Source organism: Rousettus aegyptiacus, unplaced genomic scaffold (assembly GCF_014176215.1).
Source record: "Rousettus aegyptiacus isolate mRouAeg1 unplaced genomic scaffold, mRouAeg1.p scaffold_m13_p_2, whole genome shotgun sequence".
In the NCBI taxonomy this organism is placed as follows: Eukaryota; Metazoa; Chordata; class Mammalia; order Chiroptera; family Pteropodidae; genus Rousettus; species Rousettus aegyptiacus.
In genome coordinates, this window is record NW_023416295.1 from 114,143,152 (window position 1) to 114,165,795 (window position 22,644).

Genomic DNA, 22,644 nt, shown 5'->3' on the forward strand with positions numbered 1-22,644 from the left:
TTCAGCCTAATAGTCTGAATTCAATGGAGAAAAACATGATTTTTCTTTTAATGTCTTGAAGATTAATAATTGATAGAAAATGCTATAATATCCAAAATCTATGGCAGAGTTTTTCTTTTAATTTTACTTAAGATTTATGTGGAGTGATTAAGATTTTTTAAGTGGAAGTTTATTAACCCATCATCCTTGTAAATATGAGTAGATAAAAATATCACCCTGAAAAAGACTTCCAAATCCTAGATCTTTTCTTTTTATTAAAAATTTGAAACTTTCATGAAAGAATTACAGTAAATTTATTATAACATATTATTTCACAAATATATTTCAATATATCATTTCAGAAATGCTGAGAGAACTTATAACTCTTAACCTGTTATGTCAGAACAAGCTAAACTTCCCCGAAATTTAAACATGAAAAACTATGTTTTGTCAAACACAAAATACAATAAAAACATCCCACAAAGTTGAGCACTAGGGAATAATGTCTATTCAGTTCAGGTTTCCACTTTCAGTTCTAAAAACATTCTACATCTCTCCCTACAACTATAGTATTTTTCCATGCTGTCAAACATAAAGGCAGATATAGTATAGCCTTAATGTTTCAGTACTTTTATAATAAAATATTTTATATTAGACATTTTCCCCACAACATCATTAAATTTGCTACAGAATTGCTATGGGCTTAATACAAATTTAGAAAGGAAAAGGAAAACATATTACTGCATGCACTGTTCCATCAACTGTCAACCATGAGCAAGAAAGCTAGTAGCAAAATGCCTTTTTCTTTTTGAACTAAGCTTGGTTCACTCAGAAAATACATTCTGACTCTCTTAATATTTTAAACCTTTATTTTCATATATTTATTAGAATGCTTATTTAAATTATATTATAAATTATGAAAACCTCATTAGGATAAAAAAAAAAAAGACTAAAGTTTGCCATCAAGTGTTCCAAAGAATAACAGTTAAAAGCGATGTTAATAGTTACTATTTAAAAAACAAACAAAAATAAAGGTTCATGTTCAAGAAAAGCTTCAGAAATGCTGGGTCAGACAAAATAAAATATGGAGAGCTCAAATATGCTAATTTGTGTTGTGAATCTCCAATGTATAAAAAACAGCATTTCTCAAAAAAAAAAAATTATGGAAATTTTTTTCGTTCTAGCTAGTTTCCATTTAATTATTCATGAATCAAATAATCATTTACTAAGTGTTTACTATGCTTTCTCTTTTTTCCATCTTATATTTTCGTATGGCAGGGAGACAGAAATAGGTATATAAATTGCGTTAAATATTGAGTAAAGGGTAGATGATATAATGGGGAAGGGAACTTTACAGTCACATAGGATCTCTATGGGGATGTGACATTTGAGTTCAGACTTGAATGACATTATTAACCCAACCATGAAAAAGTTAAGAAAGAAAACTCTAGCCAGAGGAAACAGAGGTGAGAAAGTGTTAAGCGTGTATTTCATTTTGCAGGTATAGAATGAAGGCTACTGTGGCTATAGCACAACCACACAGAGAGAGTAGTAAGATATGGGATTGGAGAAGAAGTCACGTAGGTCAATTAAGTGGCTGTAGGTCATGGTAAGATGCTTGAATTTTATTATAAACACAACACAAAGCAAACTATCAGTGATTGTAATGCAAGGGAAGAATGAATGAATGTAAGCTCTAGGAGGACAGAGAAATACAGCTAGCTACCTGGCCTATAAGAGTGCCTGGCCCATAGTATGGGTCTACAACTTTTGTTTAATTAAGATTCAGAAAGCGATGATTCTTAGCTAGAAAATATATATTTAGTATAATGCAAAACAGCAGTATTCAATTTGGCAAGGTTCATCTAGATATGAATAAGTCATATGAACAATTAAAATTTAGAGAGATATAGGAAATGATTTCAGTGAGAGCTCATTCTGAATACATTTGTATAGTTTATAAATGACTTTACTCCTGCATTTGTAAAATTATTAAGGGTCTATAGAGGTTTCTTTCATTTTTCAGATTTATTTCACTGCATTTTATTGGTGAATTAAATGGTATGGTGCACTTTTACATATTTGGAGAGTCTCAAAATTCTTAGGATATTTATCTTGTGGTTGACAAGGATCTGTTCTATTAGCTAATCTGAAAGCAAATGAGAGATTTTCAAGAACACAAACTATTCCTAAAACAGAATTTCTTGGGAAAGGTGTATTTTATTTTAAGTGAAACTTTTCTAAGCTACCTTAAGTTATAATAACATCCTTTATATCAACTACATAGTTTACTCTAAAATATTTATGTGGTAAATTTCATGCAGACAATTTACTATGTAAAAAGGTAATATATAGATAGAGAAAATATCTAATTGCACAGTAAAACCCTTCCATATTTGGTGTAAACATCTTTAGCTAAAATTACAACATAATCACATGTACATAAATGTTCAGTTAACTAGCAATTATAGTATAATAATTACCATGTTCATGATGAAAGTGATATATATAAAGATATTTTTAATGGTTTCAGAATCATGAATCTGCTTTTCTTATTAATTATAGCTAATTTCAAAGGTTGATTACAAGTACAATTTTAACTCCTAACTTCATATACTTAATGTTTTTTTAAGAAAAAAATATGATTTTTTTAACCATTAGGAAGTATAGATTTAGGAAGTAAATTTAAGCCTTTGGAAAGAGAAAATATTGATATTATTGCCTATGCATACTATAATTGAATAAAAAATAATTTTGGTATATAAAACCATCTCAACTGTGTTATCTTCTAACCGAAAGCATCTCTCTTTAAACAATTTTTAAATTAAAATTATATGATTCAATTTTTGACAATATTAGACTTAAATAACTTAATGATAAGACTAGTGCTGCTCCAAAATGAAGTTAGGAATATAAACCATGATTATCACTTTTAATTACCTAAATGTTTCATTTGAATAACTGAGATAAACTATAATATTGCTTTATTCACTAAATTCATAAAGACAATTATAGAATTGCAATCCTAGATAATTATTGAAATAAATGAAAAGCATGACATAATTTTAATTACAAAATATTTGAGTTCCATTTACACATTCTTAGAGTTTTACTTGGTAGCAAGCACAAGCTAGCGCTTTTACTTACTACTACTGTTGAGTATTTTTTATGACTAATCGTGTCCTTTGAATGCGGGAGACTCTTAACATTTACCCTGAATGTGGATGATGTAAAGTCTTGGAAATAGTAAAAATAATTGCTGCTCTAAAAGGTTATTGTAAAGATTAAATGAAAATAAAATGTACTGTGTGCGTTAATATGCTTTGCATATTTCGGAGGCTCCTTTATTATTATTATGAAATGAGACAATGGACTAAGAGGACCCAGGCCCTTCTGTTTCTCTAGTAGTTGCTTAGGTATTGCAGGAATATGCCTCCTTCAGAGTCCTTCAGTGATTCTTCTTATAGACTCATTCCTGTGAAGAAAGAAATTCTTGTGAAGTTGACAGTACCTACTCTCCAGTAGATAGCATCTATTCTTCATACACACATATATACAAATGCAATCACGCACATATATTTATATATTCATTATATATAAAAATAATAAAATTTGCCTGAGATCTTAAGAACACCAGTTCAAGACTCTGCCCTCTTCTGGAACCAGGGTGTAATAAGTAACCAGTATCACTCTTTCCATAGCCTTTGTGAGATACTCTCATGCCCCAAAGGCTGAGTTTCCCAAACTTCAGAGAACCAAAGAACTAAATTTGTATACCCAGATAAAAACTCCAGAGTAAAAACATGAACAAAAACAAAACTAGACTAAATGAAAATACATTATTCTTTCTATATAGGAACTACAAAGAAAAATTTAAATATACAAAATAAGTAATTGCCTTAAAGATCAATTACTGATAGAAATGGTGAAACACATTTACTGTATGTTTTTCAAAAAAATAGAAACAATTAGTCTATTTAAACAAACACATTCTAGAATGAATTTAATTGGAGAGAAGTAAAACTGGAGAGTGTGTGACTATAACTTCTTCTGAGAAGGCAGATTTCATGTAAAAGATGAGTATATAGGAGAATCCAGTAAATTAGGAATTTTGAAATTATAATCTTTTTTTAAAAACACAGCAGGGAAACTGGAAAGGGAATACGACTTTGGAAACCTATATGTAACATGGTAATATCTAAAAAATAAAGAAGTAAAGATCATCCTCCTGCCAGGGCAGATAAAACTAAACGCCTTGCCACAAATTACTAGTTACACAAAAATCCAAATTGAGTAAATAAAAACAATACTAAGTACCTTAATCAATGTTTTCCCACATTTAAAAAATTAAAAATATATTGAGGATTAACATTTTTTTGAAAACTTCCTTGGAAAAAATTATATTGAAAAAATAAATAGCTATATCTTTCACATTGTGAAAATTACAGTAAAATATTAACTACATTAATTCCAAAGGTTCAGTAGATTTTATCTTTCAGATAGACAAAAACTGCAGGTAGCGCAAATGGCTTCCATTTCCATATGGTCGATACATTCACTCCTGTTCATTAAGGAAAAGGAGGATAGATATCGGATTGTTTATAGATACTCAGAATATTTCAGCTGCATCTTGATTTCTCTCTATGAAAATGCCATCATAATCTTCAATTTGAAGAACATATTCAAAATAATTAATAATAGGTATGATACAAGCCCATATATTCAGAAAAAAAGCCATTTGTAGTTATACAATATGGCTAAATAGATACTAATAGATACTAACTGGATATCAGCTTTTCTTCTACTAAAATTTAGAAGTAAACTATAGAAGTAAGTAGATTATGTCACTTTCGGAGGGTTCCGGGTTCATATATTTGACTTCCTCCTAGGTATCACAGCTTGATTTTTCCAAGATACCAACTCATACTAGGTTATATATGTGTTAAGCTTTGTGCACAAAGCTTAACACATATATAACCCAGAGAAATGTTTCCATCCCTGTGATCCTTATTTAGAGAATAACACCACAAACCAAGCTGATTAGAAAATTAACCTATTGCATATACCAGAAGCCAGTGAATCATTCTTATATTCCAAGGGAAGTAAGTAGGGAGGAGAAGCTATAGAAATTTTCAGGAGGCAGTTTGTTGAGGCTTTTAAACCATCTTAAAGATTTTTGAACTTTATTCTAAGCATAATGGATAGATAGCTCTGCGATTTTACTACAGTATAAGGTATGCTGGGATCTAGTTTTATACTCTGAATTTTTCAAAATTACTCAGTGTTGCTTCAGTATCCAAACATATTATTTTCAATGTTTCAGTATCCAAACATATTATTTTCAAACTGTTTTTCTCCAGATATGACAATTTGCATTTTTATATGATGAATTCCATTTTATACTATTTTGCACATATTTCTAACGTTTTTGTATAAAATTTGATTATGTACTCTCCACAGACTTTGAAATACCTTCATTTCAGCAATGACTAAAAATTTCATGAACTCTCATCTACCTATTCCTCTAGTTTTAAAATTATTAAATGACATAGGATGTACTATCTATTCCTTCAGTATGTTAGTTCCCATATGATTATTATTTTCAAGCAAGCTTTTCAACACATTAGATTTAAAGAAAATCATACTTGTCAGTGCATTTTTTCAGATAGATATGAACTACTTCGGTGACTATTTTCTTATGTATATATCATAGTATTTTTACATAATATATCAAAAGTATTTCACATGTGATTAATATTTTTTATAGGGTAATACTTTCAATGCATTTTAAAATCTTGCCTTGCTTGTTTTAAACGTAAGGCCAAGCAATATTATTTTCTATTTTCAAAATTTATTTAGAAGATGATGCAATAAACAATGATACCTTCATTTTCAATCACAATTTTGGTCAATAAGTATTTCCAGCTCAATTTTCTGTATATAGAAATATATATAAAACAAGTATCAGATGAAAAAATATCACTCAGTAATTCATTCTTTGATTTATTCATTCAGCAACTGTTTTAGTTGCCGATTATAACAGCTATGGTGAACAAAAATATTGAACCAGCCTGGAACTTGGTTTTGTAAGAGCTCATTAGCATTCTTTGTTTCATGTAAAAGTTGTTAGACAACAAAAATGAAATGATTTTTATTGTTTTATTGATTACTAAATTTGAAAAAGTCTGTCAAGAAAATTAAATTGAAATGTTTTTCAATTTTGTGAAATGAACAATTAAGTAAATATTTATAATTCTTATGTGAACTAAAGTATCGAACTATATATAAATAGTATTCAATGTAATTTTTAAAACTTCACCAATTGAAGAATGGGTAAAGTATATTAAGAGGAAATTCATGAAATAACAAATGCAAATTATTTAAAATAATATCATGTTTGTTTGTCATTATTGATGACAGGGTGATAGTTTGAATACAAAGTAGAATAAAGGTTTTTGACAAAAAAAAAATGGCAATAAATTTCAAAAGTCAAACTTTTGTATTTAGGAAAATACAAAAATGCACAAAAATATTTATGTAAAGTTAAATTAATTTTATTTAAAAAATATAAAACAATCTGTTAAATCTTTATAAACTAATTAAATAAAGTATTAAAGATAAATATTCATACAGCTGTTAAAAATTATGTTCCAAATTCTGCGTTCATGGATTGGAAGGATCAACATAGTTAAAATGACCTTAGTACCCAAAGCAATATATAGATTTAATGCAATTCCCATTCAAAATCCCAACAGCATTTTTTAAAGAAGTAAAACAAAAGTTATCAGATTTGTATGAAATCACAAGACACTCTATATAGCCAAAGCAATCCTGAGAAAAAAGAACAAGTCCAAAGGTATCGCTATACCTGACTTTAAATTTTACTACAAAGCAACAATAATCAAAACAACATGGTACTGGCAGAAATACAGACCAATGGAACAGAATTGAAGCCTTACATATATGGGTAAATGATTTTTGACAAAGGAGCCCAAACTATAGGATGGAGAAAAGAAACCATCTTCAATAAATGGTGCTGGGAAAATTGGAAAGCCTCATGCAAAAGAATGAAAGTAGATTGTTATCTGTCACCATACACTCAACTCACGTGAAATGGATAAAAGACCTAAATATAAGACCTGAAACAATAAATTGCAAAGAAGAAAACATTGGTACTAAATGCATGGATTTTGGATTTAAAGAAAATTTTATAAATTTGACCTTGACAGCAAGAGAAATAAAAACAAAAATAAATGAAGAAGTCTATATTAAACTGAAAAGCTTCTGAACAGCAAAAGAAACCATAAACAAGACAAAGAGGCAACCAACTGAGTGGGAGAAGATATATGCAAACAATACCTCTGATAAGGGGCTAATATCCAACATATGCGAGGAACACATACAACTCAACAATAAAAACAAACAATCCAATTTTTTTTTAAAAAAGGGTAGAAGACCTGAACAGACACTTCTCCCAAGAAAGCATACAAATGGCCAACGGACATGAAAAGATGCTCAATTTCACTAGCTATTAGGAAAATGCAAATCAAAATCATGAGGTACAACTTCACACCTATTAGAAAGCTATCATCAACAGGGCAAGTAATAACATGTGTTGGAGAGGTTGTGGGGGAAAAGGAACCCTCATACACTGCTGGAGGGAATGGAAATTAGTACAGCCACAGTGGAAAACAGTATGGAGTTTCCTCAAAAAATGAAAAATAAAATTAGCATATGATCCAGCAAACCTTATACTGGGTATTTACCCAAAACAATTGAAAGATTTATCCATAAAGATACGTGTACCCTGATGTTCATAGTAGCATTTCATTATTCATATTGGCCAAGACATGGAAACAATTGATGTGTCTTCTAATAGGTGATTGTATAAAGGAGATGTGGTCCATATATACAATAGAATATTACTCAGCTGTAAGAAAAAATGATATACTGCTATTTGTGACAACAGATGAATCTTGAAATTATTATGCTAAGTGACATAAGTCAGAAAAATTTGAGAACCATGTGATTTCACTCATATCTGGGATATAAAACTGAAAGCAACAAACAAACAAGACAAACATAGATTCAAGGACATGGACAAAAACTTAGTGGTTACCAAAGGAAAGGTGAAAGGAGGAGATAGATAAGGGCAAAGAGAATCAAATATAGGGTGATGGAAGAAAATTTATCTTTGGGTGATAAACACACATATTATTGAAGCATACACTTGAAATGTGTATAATTTTGTTAACCAATAAAGATAAAGGCAAATACTCATATAACTATCTTGTGAAAAAAGCACAAAAATAGTGTATTCCATGTAATTTCCATTTTATTGTATAGATATTTGTGTGTATGTGTACACAATGGTAATGATAGCAAAAAAAATAATAAAGGTAACTCTGAAAAGTATAGATATAGGTGATTTTTTTAACTATTAATAATAAAATTTAGAAAGCACATTATTACTTTTATAATAAGGAAATTTAATAGTAATATATGGCCCATACTGTAAATATTTAAGAACTATGTGGTACATACATTAAACTGAGGACTCAAAGACAAAAATGTATTTAGTCTTATAATAAAAGATCAAGAAGAGTTTTGGGATTCATAGATAGAACAATTATTTCCACTAAAAAATTCATCAACAAAGGTTTTCTGTATGGTGAAGATTTTTAAATGACTCTTATAAACATGACTAAGGTATACTATAATCCAAATTAATAAGACATTAACATGTGTATTTGGGGATAAAAGAAATAGTTATTTTTGTGAGGCCAGAGCCAAGCTTGCATGAAGGAAGCCATTGCAAGGAATCTGGAATTGTCCTAAAAAGTTAATAGCAACCTTTCATTGTAAAATAATAAAAATAAAATAAAATAAAATATGATACTATATCTTATTACCTAGGGTTAGATATAAGCTTATTCTCTTTTAGTCTCTCAAATTAACTACTCACTCAGTGATTAGGTATATGAGTCATTATACAATTTTCTTGTTGAAAAAGGAAAGTCATGTTCCATGATTATAAATAAAAATGAATAAATGTGCAAATTGCAAAGACATTTTGAGATTAATTTAATTTTGCTCTTGGCAAATGTTAAAGCTAAAAACACTTCACAACCTTTTCTCTAGAGCCCCCAATTTTTTTCCCAAGTATCTCAGATACTTTCTTTGAAGGATGTCAGTATAGACTGTTTCACGTGAAACTTCTCAATAGACACTTAACGCTAAGAAAGTATTTAAAAATTTTTTTTCTATAAGATTATAAATACATTTTCTTCCATCAACTTCAGTCAAAAGTTTTGACCATCTAATTTAAGGAAAGTTTGTAGTAACCACTTTTCAACTTGTATTATTTTTTATTAAAGTTGTACTAATATTCTAAACTACTTTATTCTTGCAATTTGACACAACTGAAAAGAAAATATATTCCCAAATCAAATGAGTTTCTGAATATTTTTTCAGGATAAAACACTGAGATTGTTTTTATAATACTATATATTTAGTGCCCACATTTCTGTTACATTAATTTATTAACATCCTGGACTTAAATAGCAGCACCTGACTGTTAAATTGATGTAGCAGACACCATTATTTGATATATCTGGACATATTTATAATATTTGAGTAATACATTGATAACTAAATCTGTTTTCTGGTGTGTTTTCTAAATTTAGAAGTTTACAGAAGAACTAACTCTAGAAGTCTTCGTAAACATTTTAGAATGAGATTGACTCACCTGTGACAGCTGGAAAAACCAATGTGATGGATTTTCATGATACTTACAGAAATCAGTGATAGGAATGAAATGAAAACAGCACAGAAGTTAGGAACCTGGCTCTGAAAGCTAAAGCCCTTCTTTGCCACTAAGAACTTTTGTGACTTAGGCAAATTATTGGATCTCTCTGTGCTAATGTTTCCTCATCACTAAAATGAGGGTTGCAATATAGTTTAACTCAAGAATTTTGAGAATTCAATGAAATTATAGCAGCTGAACACTAAGATATGTTCTTGACACTGAATAAATGTTCAAAATATAAGCTATTATTTTCTTTTAAATAGATGTATAAAAAATACAGAAAACACATCTAATTCCATTGTTTCAAAGGAGCACATATCTAAATGCTGAGTAATTTCTTATGAGACCTTATGGATATACTTATAGCTTTTTTTTTTCTTTATTGTTTCCTCTGGAGTTATTCAGAAATGCATTTCCTTTAAGCAAGTTCTAATGGCTGTCACTATGATTTAAAGCTTTCTACAGAATCTTTCACATAGGGTATAGCTGCCTAAATTACTTTGGACCTAATTTTAGATAAACTGCCATAGCAAGTGTTGAATAAATGCATGAGTAAGCAAAGTAAAGCAAAACAGATATTTAACATTTGTGACGTGTTATCTTTCTGAAGTTTCTGAATAAAAGTAGTTTAAGTTGGTTAATTAGGTCCCCCCCCACCACACACAAAAATTCATGTTCAGAAACATTATGTTACATTCATCATCTCTCCAAAAACTTGTCACTGAATTACCTCAGAGAGAGAGGGAGAGAGAGAAAAAGAGAGTTAGCTCAGATCAATTGCAGATACATTTCTCTCCAAGATACCATCTCACCTTTGAACACAATAATACTGAAGAATAAGGTGAACCTTCATATTAAAATACTTTTAGGCCAGCAAGGTTTTTCAGCAGAAAATCTCCATGATCTAAATCACATCTTCATAAAATTAAATTCTATTCTATCACCGTGATATAATTCTCATTATACATATTAGTTATTAAACTGGATGAATATCTTAAAAATAAAATGAATTTGATACAGTTAGTTTGACAAGGTGAAAATGGAAGGAATGGTAAAACTCTACAACCTTCAGTTGAATTTTAAATACAGGAGAATGTATAATGGGAATGAAAGTATGGACTACACATGAAGAGAGACCAATGGCCCTCCTCATTTATATCCTCTCCACCTACCATGTGTAATAAGCAAAAAAGTGTCCTTACAGAATCGTGACTAGAATTGTATAAGAAAATTTTAACAGTATTATCTTCAAAATCATTATTTGAATAACCTTTAATTAGTATATGTGAATAATTTCCTCTTCATCCACAGTGATTGGCTTTAAGCAGCTTTAACAGATAACTCAGACATTGTTCTCTGAAATTCCTGGTTAATACCCAATATTACAAGTGTTTCTAGTGAAACTGAATGCAAACTTTGAATGCAAATTGACCACAGGGTGAAATCCATAAAGTGCACCCAAATGCTAAATGAGATAAAAGAAAAAAATATCATAAGAAAATAGACAAATCAATAATACGATGAAAGGTGGCTAAATGTGAAAGTTATTATCAATAACATGCACCTAACTCACTTTTGAAATATCGAGTGAAGTTGAGAAAAAAAATACTTTATTAATTTAAAAAGCATAGTTCTCTTGTCTGGAAAATTGAATACTTGAAACTTTATGATATTCTCATAATTACAAAAAGCCTTTATTGATAGTCAAATCATTTAAAATTTTTCCTATGTCTGATTAGTTTAGATTCAACCAGAGAAGAGTTAGTTGACTTCAAGCATAGTGGATATTTTTCACACAATTTTGGGGAAATGTTCTGAGCCCTTGGAAACACAATGTCTGAAATATTGCATTCACCGACAAAGAACCAGCTTGGGTATTAAGCCATACCTACATGACAAAGTTAAAAAAGTTATTTTAAATTTGGAGCTCTGTCTCTCAACCACACATTCTCAGTACCAAACCATCAGAGCCAATTGCTGTTAGGCGATTGAGCTAATTCAAAATATTGCTCTTTGCCAGCACTGTGCTTAACAATTTGCTAAGATTTTATTCTTGCTCTACTTTGGCTATCCAGTCTTCTATCTCCAGGCCAGATGACTAGCTGCAACTTTAGCAGATGAGCTATGGATTTTCTACATAAGTGTGGATACCAGTTTCTTCTAAGATATTCTCCAATTCCAATTTCTGCTCTGTCACTTTTAATTTCATTCTTCCTGGCTCCTCTTTCACCTCTTAATTTTCTAAATCCATATGTATTCTACTATTCGAAAACAACTTTTTCTTTTTATACTCAATAGGCAGCATCTACCTACAGTCCCACAACAATTGCAGATGAGTTAAGGGTCATAGTTGTAGTTAGGATAAAACTTTTTTGTTATTCAGCCTCCTTGTTCCTTGTTCCTTGAGGCCTTGTTAGAAATCCAGGTTATATCCCACCCACATTTAGTGGACCAAAATCTTCTCTTTAACAAGATCCCCAGAAGATTCAAATATATGTAAAGATTTGCAAAACACTGAAGCTAGCACAGTTCTTTCAGCTGAGAAGGTAAGATAAGCCCCTTTCTTTATTCCAATACGCCAGTGTAGTTGGAAGCGGGTGGATAGAGTGAACATGAATAAGTCAGGAAGGCTATTATCTTTCCACCATTCTGGATGCAGAAGAAAAGCACTGCATGAGCACATGTCATTAAAGCACACTAACCATCAAACCATCCTGCTATCTAAAACAGAGGTCTCCAACACATATGCTGTTTTATCGCCCATAATCCATAGCATATTGTAATAATACAAAATATTTTTAAACAACTCCTTCCATTTTATATGGAATGTGTGTGATGTTTTTAGGACTGTCTTATTTTCAATGCTATGCACTTTTAACATGCACACAATATCTAGGGAGAAGCCTGTTCCAGAATGTAGTCTAGACACAGAGGCTGAAATTTTTAATTTTGCCCCCACCTGTACCATTGAATGCATCTACAAAGCAAAAGACAAGACAAATTTAAGGCTGAAAACTGCACAATAAGGATATAAAAACACTGTATAAAATGTGCGCAGGGCCTATCTATCATAATGAAATAAAAAGGCCATATTTCAAAATGTGGCACTCCATTTTAGTAAAGATGTACACTGCCATAATTAAATATTCTGTGCTCCTGATGCAACTTTCATAGGCATATAGTACATGTCTACACTGCGGTTTTGAAAGAGTAATATTATTTTTCACTATTGGTTTACAATGTACACTGTTATGTAATTTTCGCATTTATATAAAAATGCAATAAATATATTTCTGGTGGAATGCAATGAAAGAAATTTAAGTTGTAAGAGTACTAAAACTTAATCAACTTTTTAAATAGGTATATGCTTAGATTATTACATATAAGTTTAAACTTTATTAGTAACATATCTTTTCATTTTAGGTCCTTTAGAAACTTTCTAAGGACAATTATCATTAAAAATTAAAATTTTTTTGAACTCTATTGATATGAAAAATAAATAGTTGATAGTGTTTGCATACTTTTGGAATTTGATCTTTTCCCACTCTCTGGGTAGTACATTTCTATCATAATTCCCAGAGAAGAGTTGACTAAATATTTGGAATTATGACTGACTCCTCCCCCACAACATAAACCTAGAATAAAAATAGCATAGATCAATATTAACTTATAAAATGCATAGGTCCCTTAAAGATTTCTCTCTCTCTCTCTCTTTTTTTTTTTTGTTTAGCTTTGTTTTTAGAAAAAAAAAGTCCTCATTCTATATTTAAGTAATATTTATAAATTTTTTCAGAACTTCTTTAAACATTTGCACTATATAAAAATGGTTCCTAAATTTTTATATGCATTCTATATATTTCAAACTTGATAAATAAGCAGATTAAAAATGATAGTTAAAAACAAATATCTTCTAAATAGTTACTCAGCTAAATAGTTCCTCTATATTTCAAAATAGTGGTAAAATACAATTTCACATGATATGTGAGGTTATGAATCCTAAAGTTGTTTGTTTAGTGATACAAATTTAGACCAAAGACAAGAGGTCCTGATCCCAGATATAACTGATGATTTATTTTCTCCTATACTATCTTGCTCCTCAGCAATGAAATTTTTGGTTACGAGTTAATTACCACTATAAACTGATTAGTTCCTATCCCCCTAGAGGATGATGGTACTGTCAGACATGGTCCAAAATGATTATATTTATTTCTAATAACACTGACACTTGATGAATATGAAGGAAGTATTTTGTCTGTGATGTTTTAAGAACTAGAAAAGTGGAAGCTTAGAGTTGCCGAACAGTTAGTAAAGTATAATCTTCCTAGAGCAAGGACTAGCTGGAGCTTTACTTCTCTTTATAGCTAGTGAAAACAATCTAAGGTATGTCTTATGATGAAAACAACATAACAAGAGTGTTCATAAGGGAAAAGTTTCCATAAGGCCCTATCCATTGGTACTGTGGTGCCACGTACCAATCCTTCAGGTGCCTACATTTAAAAGTAGGAGACAACAGGACCTTTTATCTTAAACTTTCACCATAGAACAAAAATAGGACAGCAGGCCAGTGTTAAAGGAAATGCCTGGCTCAATTTCTCAAAATCCTTTGACAATAAGATGATGCCTTGACTTGTTTCCTAGCTTGAAACTCCTGGTTGCACATGAAGGTTGTGGGACCCAAGGGAGACAACACCTAAAAAAACAAAAATTGAGATTATATAAAATTTGATAGGTCTTTGTCCATTAATCCACATTGTTACATGCAAATCTTAGATATTTGACTTTTAAACACATTTCAGGCATATGTTAAGAACAATCTTGAAAATTTGCAAGAACCTAATATCTAGATTTGGGGAATCATAAACCAAATTAACTCCCATAATTTGTTCATACACATGCTTTTATTTCTACTCAATAGTAACAGATAAATTTCCCCCCAGTCTTTCTGAATAGTAACAGGATTGCAAACTAAAATTTATTTATTTTTCCCATATTTGTAAAATGCAGAATGCATGATCATTGTACATTTATTCAAATTATTTTCTCTGCAATAAGACATAATGTAGTAGTATTATGTAATTACTGCTGCAAAATCACATAGTACTAGAAAAGTACTGGATGGAAAATGTTCATGTCTTTCTACAATGATCAAACTGCCACAAGCAATATACACGTACCAGCCTCAGCACCTTACATTTTGACATGTTGATGGGTCCAAGGAGTAGCTGCTAAAACTCAATCCAGGTTTCAAGAAAGTTGAAGGGTTTCGTGTCAAGTGCAGTCAAATGCAAAGAGCTCTATGAGAGCAGAGTTAGGTCAGAAAAAAAAATGGTAAAGAAAAGTGAAGATCTGTATTAAGTACTATCCCAAGTACATACAGAGATATAATGATGGAAAAATGAAAAGTATGGCACAGGGCTAGTACAATGTTTGAAGTAATTTGACATAAAAATATACAGTTCCCCCCCCCTTTTGGGGGGACCATTTTTACTTATTATCTTTCTTTTGCTTGCATATCAGTAATTATTTTCATTTTTCATCCTCTTGTTATATTCTTTTACCTTCTTTTAGCCTTTAAATTACTTCCCTCCTCTCTCATGCCTAATCTTTCAGTCAGAAAGCAATTTCTATAGGCCCTGCTCAACCGCAAGAGTAAATACTTAGGGATAAAGGCACTGCTCTTCAAGAGCCCTCAGGAGTAGGATGAGAGCTGGGAAATTATTCTTACAAATGAAAGCTTTCCACAAATCACTTTATAAACTTATGATAATAAAGACAATATGCAGAAATCATTCTGAAAGAGAAAGAAAACTAAATGTTTTTATTAAAATTATAAGGAGGAGCCAAAATACAATATGGAATGCATTGAAACTACCAAGAAATAAAAAGTAAATATAATATTTGGGGAAAATATATATTCAAGTTATATAGGAAATTGTGAGTAAATTAAAGAGAAAAAATAGATACTGAGGAAAGGAAATACTGGAAAATCTAAAGGCTGAAAACACCACTAGAAAACAATAATAAATATTGCACTATCATATGAGAATGAGTACTTCTTAATAACCCCTAGAAACCTTATTTTATCTGAATAATTTACTTTAAGTAAAAATGAAGAATTTACTTCAAGAAGTGGACTTTGATTTCTTAGTTCTAAAACTTATGGAGATATTAAATGTGTCCCAGATGACACGAAAATAAAGGTAAAAATTACAGAACCACTACCCGATACTGAGCAGTATTCATAGTCACCCAGGAAGAAAACAAGCAGCATCAGAAGGTAAAAAAAATGAAAATGGGAAAGGAACCCAAAAGGACTGTCAGGAAATAGAATTTGATAAGGTGGCAAAAAAAGTCAGACTCTCTATTTCCAGTGATACAGTTGTAGGCGTAGCTATTTGGTATTAATCCTCAATTGTTCTACTCTTTGACAGTGTGATATGTGTAAGGATTTAGACAGAAAGGAATAAAATGTCTCCCTTACGGCTGAAGACTTGTTTTCATATGGCTGAGTTTTATGTGATTTGATGGCTCCAAAGACAGGTTTAGAATTATCGTAGTCATGTTCAGTACCTGACCTTTGCAAGACTTGCTAGTGGCTTAAAAACACAAAACACATTGTATTACATTCTTCTCTTACCTGTGCTGCCATCTGTCATGCTGACACTTGTTTGGAAAATAAAGTAATAAAAATACGAGGAGAATTTATATATATATATATGTATATATATATAATGTATACACATTATATATACACACATTTTATATATATATATAAAAACAACCATCACTTTTCAAACAATAGGGTTTCCCATATACCACATATTGTCTAATCAATGCTTTAGGTAGTATGTAGATCAATAAACATTTTTTACATTCTTTGTTTTAAGACCCTATTGGCTTATTTGGTACACTAGACTTATAAATCCCAACTATGTCAAGTTTTTCAACCTCTCTGAGCTTTAGATTAGCAATATATCATACAAAAAAATAGCTATACCTGTAGGTTTTATAATGATTAAATGAGATTCTTTAAGTACACAAAGTCCAGCACACTGTAAAGTAAAATGATTGGCAGCATTTGTCATTATTACTGCTATTGTTGTGGTTGATATTCTTAAATTTTGTCCCAGAGAGTGCAAATACATATGAATATGCATGTGCATTAATGCATATATTTAAAACTTTAAAGGAAAAAATTTAAATGTAATAATCTAAAAAAAAAAAATGTTATTTAGGGGAATAGGTATAATAGTACAATGAATTTAAAACTTCCCTAAGGTACTTACTTATCTTGTATGCAGCCTATAACTATGGACTTTTTATTGTGTTTGAATTTCATTAATTTGGAATTATTACTCTCATCCTTTCTTTACAAAAAGTGGAAGGGAAAAAGAAAATCTTCAAAATTCTTGCTCATGTCACATAATAAAGTAAAATATATAAATATATATAATTAAAATAAATTAAAATATATAAAATAAATTAAAATATATAGCAATTTATTTCTTGATTAAAAACCATTTTCACATACACGTACATTTCTTGCCTTGATCAAATATTATTTTTGTGATTCTTAGAAAACTCCTTTAACATTTAAGTCTTAATATTTTGATCTATAAAATTGTTCAAATAAGTTCTTTTTGATATTGTTTTTTTAACTCAAACTAGATAATTTATATTTAAAATATACTGTGTAATTTAAGGAAGTTCAATACAAATGCTACAGATTATCTGTAAAAAATAGTATGTGATACCTTAGACATAAACCTCTTCTATGAAGAATCATATTTATCCATAATTCATGAATTCTTTTTGTTTAAAAAAATCCATTAAAATTATACAATGTAAGTTCAGTTTCTGGATGAAGCTTTGCTATTCACTAAATATATTGTTGAGACATTTGCTGTCAGAGATTATCACAAGAGGAAGACCATGTGAGACAGAGCCACATTCCAGTATATACATTTCCCTCCATTTTCCATCTTTCAGGATGGTCTCTCTGCTCCCTCCATCTTCTCACCTTTGTTCAAGTCTTCTCAGATCATTTTCTGCACAATCATCTGCTCCTTTTCAGTTGCTTTAACAAAATATACCACCTAGAGAAGGCAAAAATTATCTTCAATTCGAGGCAAATTTTAACCTAATTTTACATTATCTGACCCTTATCTCCTGAGGGATGAATCAAGATGGCCCTTCACTACATGGAAAATCTTTCTACACAAGACAACTTAAAGATTTATTGTTTCCACATATTCTCCAAGTCATTATTTTACTACAGATAGTTTTACATTAAGTTGAAACTCATGCAATTACAAAAAGGAGCAACCTACATGTTTCACCTACTTCAAACTGTTCTTTACCCACTCAAATCATTTGAATTCTGAGTAGTTCAGAAATTGTTTTTCCCTTTTCTATGTAGAAACAGTCTGAACATTGTTTATTATTATTATTATTATTATTATTAAATAATTGTTCTTGTTTTTACCTGCATAGGACTGAGACATGAGTTTTATGCAGTTCTAAAATAAACAAGATCTCCTACATCTTACATTTCTGGGCACATAAAAATACCTTTCCCTATTTGAATAGTTTTAGTAACTACTACAACAAGAAACTTCTGTAAACTCCACTTGAACAACTTTGTCCAAAAAAAAAAAAAAAAAGACAAAGAAAAAGAAAGAAAAAAACTTCTATATTCAAGAAATAGATGCAAATCCTCAAGGAATAGTGATTCTCATAAACAAAATCATTTTACCTAGGAATTGGCAGCTGTTGACATTGTAATATCCTGCAAGCATGTTTGTATTTTTACATGACAATCATTATTAATATAAATGACTGCAAAATAATAATGAGTCGCCTCAGTGAAAAGATCTGGAATAATTACAAATAAGTAACACGTGAGTCTGAATTGCCAGCTTTAAAACAGAGGGTAATTCTGCTTAATAAAAATCACTTTTGAAAGATGCAGCAGATTATAGAACAGCTAATTATTATGAGAACCTATCCTAGTAAAAATGAGTATTTCAAAAACACCCAGCGGCATATACAATCATCAGCCAAAAATTGATTATTCACAGGTGGATTGCCCACACTGCAATCTCTAGGCACAGCAGATTTCCTTGCTCAGCTGCTTCACATCACCTCAGGCAAACTCTACAGAGTAGAATTTCTGCTGCTGTCAGACTGCCCTACCTTTGCAAGTTCTATAAGGTCTTGGATAGCCTAATCCTCATACCTCAACATTAAGAATTCCAATCAACCCCTCCTGGCCTTCCACTGCCTTTGCAGGCTCAGGTGGCTTTCCCAGGTCTACAGGTAAGTGCATACCTCCAAAACATTTGTACTTTGTCTTCCATTAGGAGTCTCAACTGTTCCCTAAAGAGGCCTGTACACAAATATAAATCTCTTTCTAATCCCTGCTCATTCCAGCTTTCCAGCACAGTATCTATTACAGGGGATTGGGAGAGTGTAAATTGACCCAAAGATCTTTCTGGTAATAAGCAATTCTTAGAGGCTAATTTGCGAAGGACCAGGAGACAAAAAAAGCAAAATCGAAAATCAAAAAGCCTTCATATCACTCCAATCAGCACCACGATAACATTGTAGGCATATGTACCTTTAAGGAGTTCTAATATTTACATAATCATCACATATTCAAAAATTTAGAATAGTAACAATTAAACATATAACTTTCAAATTACTGTAATATTTAAGGCCTCATTAAGCTAAGAAATATGCATATCTATGTTACTCCTGTATTTCTTTCTAATGGCTAACAAAATGCCTAGGGCAAAATAGAGCTCAACAAATAACTATTAATTGAATAAAGACTATTCATATAGAGGAATTATTTAGGGTGCTTTTGTTGACATCTTATAGGAAATTCTAATTTGACTTGGTGGAGAAAAAAAATCAACTGGTTGTTAGTAGTTAATAAAATATTTGAAATGATAAACACTCCCCAAAAATAATTCCCCTAAATCATTTTCTGTAATTTTTAAACTGATTGGAGTTTAATTTGATTCCCCAATTGGAATGAGAGATTAAAAAATTTGAAAACATTACAGCGAATTTCTTTTTTATAAAGCTAGGCTTCTTCTATGCCATCGCTAATAGGAATGCTATCCTCTCTATTTTAGTCCTTTCTTCCCTTTTTTTTGCTCCATTTATTCATTCAGTATTTACTGTGAGTCAACTTTATGCCAGGCGCTAAGCAAAAACAAAATACTCCCTATAGTCGAATTCTTGATATCATAAAAGCATCATATAGAGCAGCGGTCCTCAACTCTTTTGGCGTCAGAGATTGGTGCTCATATGAGAATCTCATGCCTGATGATCTGAGGTGGAGCTGAGACGGTGATGCTAGCACTGAGGAGTGGATGCAAATACTAATGAAGCTCCGCTCATTTGATTGTGGCTCTCCTCCTGCTGTGCAGCGGGGTTCCTAACAGGACCGGCATTGGTCCGTGGCCCAGGGTTTGGAGACCCCTGATATAGAGAACATTATCTTTTTGGACATCAGGGAAAGTGGTCCCGAGTAAGTGACATTTAAATTGAGATCCAAGAAATGCTGCTTTAGATTGGATTCATCAAAGTACAGATCCTGAGTTGAGTATTTTTGTGCAAGTGATTTATTAAGAGAGTGCTCACAAGAGTGGGAAAAGCAGGAAAGGAAAGGAGGCAAAAGTCAAACCAGTGTTTGGTTAGGCAGAGCAACACATAATGGTAGAATAAGAGCAATCCTTTAAAGAAAATATTAGATGTGACCTCTTAGATGCAAAAGTATATAGAAAGAAGTTGAGGAAGTACACAGAATTGGTAGAAAAAAAAAAAAAAGATCCTAGGATACTAGGATATCTGAGCTGAGCACTGTCTGTCTGCTACTGATGCTTGGAAGTAAACTTCATAAAGGTATTAAAGGGCAGTCCAGGCAGAAGGTCTGTGATAAAATAAACCATTCAATGAACTGAATAAAGCCCAGTGAAGAGAATATAGAGAGACAAAAGAAAGTCATACAAAGTGAGGCTTCAGGGATAAGATATGCTAGATGATCTTAGACCATGTAGGCTATATAAGCTAGAATAATACTAGCTACTCAAATATGCAAATCCCAAAATATCAGTGGCTTAACATAATGAAGTTTATTTTTCATTTACATGAAAGTCTAATATAATAATTGTGAATGGTAGATGGCTTTTTGCAGGGGGTGATTCAGTACCCAATCTGCTACTGTCTTGTGATTCTGCCATCCCTGCAATCTTAGAGCTGTCTGCATCTTTAGAAAGGAAGAGATAGAATTGAGAAACTCTAGTGACTTTCTAAAACCCTAAGCTAGAAAGGATAATTATTACTTCCATTCATATTCCGTTAGTGAGAACTAGAAAAACAAAGGAAAGAAAACTGAGAAATGTAATACTATGCTAGGTAATTGCCTTGACAAGTCTACACTATAAAAAAGAAAAAAACACAAATTTTGATAGACTGGTAAACATTTATGTCATTTCAATCAAGTTATGGATTTGAGCATTTATCATAAAATAATGGCAATATTCTTAAAGAAAAATATAAGAAACAGTAGGGAGTGATATAAATTACTTTAACTGACATATAAAGTATAAATTAGATACAGGAAATATGTATTTAAAAAATAAATTAAGTCAAGAGCTAATGACAAAATAGACTTTGGTGGCTGAACTGGAAATAAAAGAGATCATGAGATTCAAGAGTTTTTAGAAGATAAGACCTATAGGCTTTAGCAAGATAAATAGATCATAAAGAATAAAATAGTATCAAGAATAAGTTGTAGGGGTGGCTCCATAGTGTAGTGGTTAGCGCGTTTGCTTTGCATGTAGAAGGTCCTGGGTTCGTGCCCCAGGTGGAGCCACAGACCACACCCCAGATGCACCAGGCCCCAGGTGCACACAACAAGCATGTGGGAGGAGACACCCTGCCTTCAGAGATCCAGTTCTTAAGAGGAAATGGCAACATCAATGGGGCAGGGGTGGATGTGGGGGGAGGGGTTAATTAAAGAGGAAAAAATAAAGTGAAAAAAAAGAACGAATTGTAGGCTCTGACTTATACTACTATATGAATAATAGCTCTATTCACCGTCATTGGAAATATGAAAAGAGGACCATACTTTTAGGAGATGCACATGGATATTTCAATTTTGCAATGTAATTGTTAAGACTGTGGCATCTTTGCTACAACCTTATTGAAGAGTCATTTTTCACACCTTTGGTAAACTCTTATATTTAAAGATATTAATTAAAATGTTTCTGTTGGAATATTATAATGTCAAATAAATGACATTCATTTCTTTAATTTTCAAATTCAGAACCAGCTCATAGACTGGAGAGTCAGATAGATGGAAATCAAAAAAGTACTTCCATTACTGCTAAAACACTGGGAATATGACTTGAGCCTGGAGACGAGTTTTTTTTTTTTTTTTTTTGCTAATTCTTCATCCCAGAATTAAACTTAGCCACTCAGACACAGACAGAGTGTACAATCATAGACTTTTTACATGGTCTTATCCTATAAAATTTTGAAACATGAAAGAACAAATACCTTCTTTTCATATGTAGAGCTACACTGCCCAGTTTCTTTTCCCAAACTAAGATAAGTCAAATCCTACTTCTGTGTGGGGCTACAAGCAAGAAGAGGGGGTGAGAGTAAGAAGCCAGTCAAAGGCCAGAGCAGCACTGTTGCAACTCTCCCATATGGAAATACAGAGCCAAGTCTTAGTGTTCCACCTTAAAATCTCCATCAGGGCAGATCCCCAAGGTTGATTTTTTTCTCAACAGTAATTTAATATTACTAAATCCAATTTAATTTTTCTCTTAGCCCTTATT

General features: G+C 31.4%; 1 non-coding gene across 1 annotated transcript; it reads left to right on the plus strand.

Moving 5' to 3' along the window:
* Positions 1 to 21,600: 21,600 nt before the first annotated feature.
* TRNAA-UGC lies at positions 21,601 to 21,674 on the plus strand. Its single transcript has one exon. It is a non-coding gene; the product is annotated as a tRNA-Ala (tRNA).
* Positions 21,675 to 22,644: the final 970 nt, after the last annotated feature.